The following is a 6,386-nucleotide window of genomic DNA, read 5'->3' as shown; positions in this document are numbered from 1 at the left end:
GGGTCGCTCGCGCGGTTTTAGACGGTTGACGGAGCCCAAAGAATCGTTATATCATTGATAAATATAACAGGTTGCTGAGCAAACGCACCATGGCCACGCTTATTTTCTCACTGTAACGCTGCAATATCTCATCATCATCCTGTGTTTTGGTTTATACACCCCCTTTCTTTTTCCACACCCTCATGGGAAAGAGAGTGTGAAAAATGACAAGCTGTGGGAAAACGTTCGCCTTCCCGGCCAAGTCTGGTCCCGGGTTTGAGAAAGGAGGACGGGGGCCAGGACAATAGGCGCTCCACTTTTCCCCGGCTGGGACACAAAGGTTGCTTGGGAACGTCGCCCATCGCGGAGGATTTCTGCAGAACACAATGCCTTGGATTGGGGGTCGACAGGGCCGCCGAGGGTAAGGAACGTGAGAGAAGCTTTATGGCGACCACAGATTGCGGGACCATCGGGCGATTCTCACAGCCGGGACTGTGACCCGTTGTCACAGTTGGTAATCAAAATTTGACTCAAGTTCACATTTTTATATTGGCTGGCAGTGTTTTGATACACCATCCTTATGGAATACTTTCATAACCTGTAACAGAAGAATAAAAAGTTCAATACAGAAATTAACGCATGTTTTGGAATGTTGTTGACTCTTGCAGCATGACAACAAAAGCATCGATAGGAAAATGCTTGAAAGCAACAGTTTCATCCAAGGAAAGCAAAACACTTGTTTATTTGTCAAACAAATGGAGAATCTGGCAATGTGAGGATATGTAGTATTAGCTCAAAGCTGCTGCGATGCATAAATCCTTCTGCAATTCAAAACTGGTATTTCAAACAGTTTTTATTTATCTGCTCTAAGAACAAATTGCAACATATCAAGTGTATGCAGATCATGGCTTTTACAAGAGCTCATTATTAAACGGTGCTTTTTAAGTGTGGATTGAAACCTGTCATTTCCTTCGTTCCATAGTGAGAGATGTTTTAGTGTAGTATGACACATGCTATAAATTGCCATCGTAGTTGTAAAAACGCTTAGGTTGGGGAGTCGGTGATTGTTCCCTGGTGGCATGAGCAATGCTTTCAGTCTTCTGTTTGCCTTACTGGTCTGGTGAGTTTTCACTACACATGAACGACACACAATCGTTCTGCCACACCATATTACGTTCGCCTTTCAATGCTTCAGCAGCTGGATGCGTTCGGAATTCCTGACCTCTACAAACAGTTAAGCCGCGATCCTGCCGGCTGTTCGTTGTAAGACTATGACCTCTTCTTCCCCCCTTTACAACATCCAGTATTTACTATTTTTTTTGCATTTTTCTATTCAAGTTTGTTTCGCAACACTAAATTAATTGCTACCACGTGATTTTAAACCATGCTATTTTGCTGAATAAGCCTCGTTTGACGGCGAAAACAAATTTATCTTTACGTTTCAGGATTTGTTAGAGAAATAATGCGATACACCGGCTCAGGGTGAGGCAGTTGTTACATCTGCCGACTGGGTGTTGTGTAGACATTCTCGTGACATCGGTTTTCTTTTCTGCATCACCCTTTGAACAGTAAGTGGGTTATTGACCCGAAGCGTACACCCTACGCTACGGCCTTGACTCCGACAGAGAGAGAAGTTGACAAGGTCAAGGGGGTGCTGACCCTACAGTGACCACGAGGAAGGCTGGATTGTCAGGTGCCAAATGGCCCGAACCACTTTCTTCGGCTCCTTTCTTTACACCACATTTTGCATTTGCTGTGACGAATACCAGTGAGCATATTTTCTGCTGCTGCTCTCCCAGGAATGCTTTAACCATTTCTCGTTATTTAATTACAGATTAACCTGCTTCCATTTAAGTTTCCTCTTATCTGACCACCCCTTTAAAACAACAACAACCTGCAACCGAAATATAATTTCACAGAACTCGTCACAGAATTTCCATTCCTTGGTCTGAGCATGTCTGCTTTGAAAGGTCAATGTGTGGTGTACGAACCAGAGTCTCCCTGATTCTGCAAAAAAAAATACACTATGAGTCAAAATAGAAAACGTATGAAGACTGTGCATGATGTTAAACACATGGTTTTTAACCATTACCATTGAAACTGTTTCCTATTTTCCTTCTGTAGTCTTTTACCTGTTCTATCATGTTAGACATGGTAAGGCTAATAATGAAATCCCCTTTTGTAAATGTCACGTCTCACTTGTGATTTTGTAAATTCCCTCAGCTTGTGATGCTGTAAAACCCCTCAAACATTCAAAATACAGCGTGTTAAGAACTTCACACTTCACACCTGCAAATTCACATGACATACTGTATTTCCTCATCTACTTTTAGTTCCATCTAGAAAAGCTCAATGACTTCCCTATTTAAACATTTCATTCATTGTCTGGGTGTTGGATGGATAACCTTCATTTTGGTCTCGTCCCGTCCTCTGAAGAAAAAAAACAGCTGTTGTGGAAGCACATCCAGACAGATCTGCAGGATTGAGCTGAGTTGGCAATGAATGCATGTGAATCTGCCCTGTGCACATCGGTCCGGGTAGATCTTCCTGCGTTACCAATCTCAGTCTGTCACTCAGGCCTCCCACACCATCTGTTGGCATCACAAGTATGTTTTCTCGGCCTGTGGGAGAGTACCAGCACACTTTTTTCCTCTCGCTCAAGCATTCCCTCTGTCATTCTGTCCAAAGCTCAGGCTCATCTCAGTGTTGCTGTACAACAGCGTTGACATGGATGGGACAGCGAACACAGTGGGGTGGCAAACTATTTGGCCTTTCCAAAAAGTCTTTAGACCACTAGATGCAACGTATCGTATCAGCCAATTTGCTTTATAATGAATGAGTAATTGTCTGACAGTCAATATGAGAGGCACTGTGGACCACAAATGGTGCATAGGCTGTACTTCACAAACCACTGAACAGTGGTAGGAACCAACCTCATTTTAGCTGTAAGTAGACAGCCATGCAGTCAATAAACTACATACAATAACTTACATATAGTGTCTCTAGAAGTACTCCATTCATTCTTGCTGCACGAAGTGTGGCATTCAGCCAGCATCTTCCTACCCCCCCCCCCCCGGCGGGTTTGAACGCGGCGTCGGCAGATAGTGGTCAAAAACTTTGTTGATCGCAAGAGAAACTGCACATGAAGTAGTTGCATGGAAACGACAAAGGCACTGGATAAAACACTTAAAACTTTTTCAAAGTTAACGGGAAAGTTAGTCGGGCAGCAGGTGGTATAGTCATGAAAGTCATAACCTTTAACTTGAAGGACCTAGGTTCGAATTATGTGTGTTACTTTGTACGATATTCCACAATAACTGATCACTCAAAATTGCCTGTAGTATATATGTGTATGTGATATATTGCTCTGCTATTTAAATAAAAGGGGTATAGCGCAATGTATCTCATGCCTGAATAAAGGTGTCAGCTAAATACTAGTTAATAATCACTGTAAGTCTGTTTGGAGAAAAGGGTCTACTAAATTAATAAATGTAAAGGTATGTGTTTTGTGCAGGGATGATTAATTACAACCACAACGGCTCAGATCAGTGGACCGCTGTTCCCCCACTCAGCACTTCATCTCATACACACACACACATTGTCTGAAACCGCTTGTCCCGTACGGGGTCACGGGGAACCGGAGCCTAACCCGGCAACACAGGGCGTAAGGCTGGAGGGGGAAGGGACACACCCAGGATGGGACATCAGTCCATCAAAAAGCACCCCAAGCAGGATTCGAACCCCAGACCCACCGGAGAGCAGGACCTGGTTCAACCCACCGTGCCACCGGGTCCCCCATACTGCATCTCTCACCTTTAAAAGAAAAAAAAAAAACAAGCTGCCTCAAATAACACTCTTAATTACTTAATCAGAGGCAGCTAATCTTCATCAGTTGCAAACACTGACACGGGGGAAAGACCAGAGAGACCCAGTCTGTCGCAAGGCACCCCAACTGGGACTCGAACCCCAGACCCACCAGAGGGCAGGACCCGGTCCAACCCACTGCGTCACCACGCCCCCCTGCGGCCAGAAGCTTATTCTCAAAAAGGAATAAAAGATATTCATGGAAAACCAAAACTACTGGACATTTTACATAGAAGATGTTCAAACGTCCTTAGTGTTTGCAGCATATTGGTGTACTGTCGTAAGAATTCAACATTCAGCTTGTGTTTGACTAAATTTGTTAATGTTGAATGACGTCACCTCCTCAGCTCTACACTGTCCTGCCACAACCTATATTTTATGTACATAATTGGTGCTATGGGGGGTGCGGTGGCACGGCGGGTTTGGCCTGTGCCTCTTCTCTGGTGGGTCTGGGATTTGAGTCCCGCTTGGGGTGCCTTGCGACAGACTGGCGTCCCGTCCTGCGTCTGTCCCCTCCCCCTCCAGCCTCACACCCTGTGTTGCCGGGTTAGGCTCCGGTTCGCCGTGACCCCGCTTGAGATGAGCGGCTTGAGACAATGTGTGTGTGCGAATTGCTGATATAAATTTCACAGCACAGTGCACCGGCCTGGATCTACAGCGGTAATAAATACAACAAACTGTACTCCTCAATCCAGAGCTTATGTTTTGGAAGCTTGACGGTTTTAACTTTGATCAAACGCATCCACACTAAGCATGAACGTAAACACATGGCACATGCGGAAACCGAACATGGTTGCAGGAGTAAGGAAATGCATGAATGGACTTCCAGAAAAAGTCATGAGAATTTATATGAAAAAAATTTAAAGGACCCCACAACTTTACCACGCGAGGCCTTTCACATGGTAAATCCCTGCTGCAGTGTCATTCATACGGAAAAGCGGTAAACCCAAATTGCCGCCTTCAAGCATTTATTACATCACTACATGTCCGCAGGCCAGCCCTTGCTTTTTGGGCTTGTTCCTCTGTAAACACAATGTTAGGAGGGGCTTTCATCCCCTTATGAGACCGATACAGTCATCACTTTCTTGTATATTACTACAGCAGCCATTCAAGGAAGACAGGTCATTTGAACGCGGCTTTTGAACCGGAAAGTGGTCAAAGGCCATTCTGAAATCTGACCGCGCAGGATGTACTTCATGGTTGCATTTCACTGCTTCGTGGGTGAATGACACAGTTTCAGGTTCTCCCAGGAAAATGACCCACTTGTTCTGAAAGAACAGAAAACACGACTGTGGTGTAACAGGCCGTTTGGGACTATTAACTAAACGTTTGCTTGTAATCCTTATAATGAGTCCAAGAAACAGAGTAAATCTATAATCTCTAAGGGGTTTATGAGCCTGCTGTTGTACTCTTTTGCACAAGGTTCTTACTTTCAGGACACAAACTACATTCCAAAATGCTAAAACTAGGACACAGTACATTTCAGTTTTCTTTTCATTCTTATCCAAAATACACACATTTTATTTACATAGTTTATCATATATGAAATGCAACACAAAGAGGCGTGAGAAAAATCACTGCATATATTTATAATCCACTAAATGCTGTTTACCTGATCCCAGAGCACAAATAAGTTCTGCCTCTTTGGGATGAATACGAAAAAAAAACTTAGCATTTTAGTTCTTTAATGAAAAATAAGGGATTATTTTCCCTTTGAAACTAGTAGTGTAACAGTTTTATATGTGCTCAGAAAGCAAGGGGGAAATTATACATGTCGTGGTGATTAACTGAAGTTTATTTGGACCTGTCAGATGCACCAGTAGTTTGATGGTTGTCAAATACCATGCAGTGCCCTCCAATAGTCACGCTGAAAGACAACTCCTGATAAGTAGGAGAAGAAACCTCCATGGAAATCTCACTACAGAAAAGCTAGAAAAGCTAGAAAAGCAGGTTTTATAAACTGCGACAGCAACAGATGCATCCAGCCAAATTCCCTTAAAAAATACAGACTGCAAAGATGTACCTTTTATCTCTAGCGTATTGTCCAGTTTCACTATGTGCTCTTTGTTTTAATCTTTACTACTGATATTTCACATTTCCCTTTATATTTAATTGATAATATCCCTTTGTTTGTGCTGACTTTTCATTCATATCCCCGAAATGTGGCTTTGTCAATGGAATCAGCAGTGATGTTTTTGCATTAAGATCTGCTGCTTCCCCTGTGTGACCAGAAAGCATCAGTGCACATTTCCCACCACACAGCTCAGATGTTTTTGAAATCCCGTTCAGGGGAGCGGATGGGGGTGGGGGTGCCTCCCAGTCCAGCTGTGGATTTCTGGGGATTTTCCTTGAATGAAGATCAGTTCTGCAGCAAAAACAACAGCAACCCAAGGACACCAGGGAACTTCTCCTGTACTATTTCATACTGGGAAAACAGGGACGGAGGAGGGGGGAGGACAGTCCAGCACTGTAAAAGTGATAATTATTGGCTCCGGTGCCGCTGTTGTGTAATTTCTCCAAACAATGGGAGCACTTCAGCCGTG

Source organism: Scleropages formosus, chromosome 23, assembly GCF_900964775.1.
Source record: "Scleropages formosus chromosome 23, fSclFor1.1, whole genome shotgun sequence".
Classification (NCBI taxonomy): Eukaryota; Metazoa; Chordata; class Actinopteri; order Osteoglossiformes; family Osteoglossidae; genus Scleropages; species Scleropages formosus.
Note: the sequence above shows the minus strand (reverse complement) of the source record.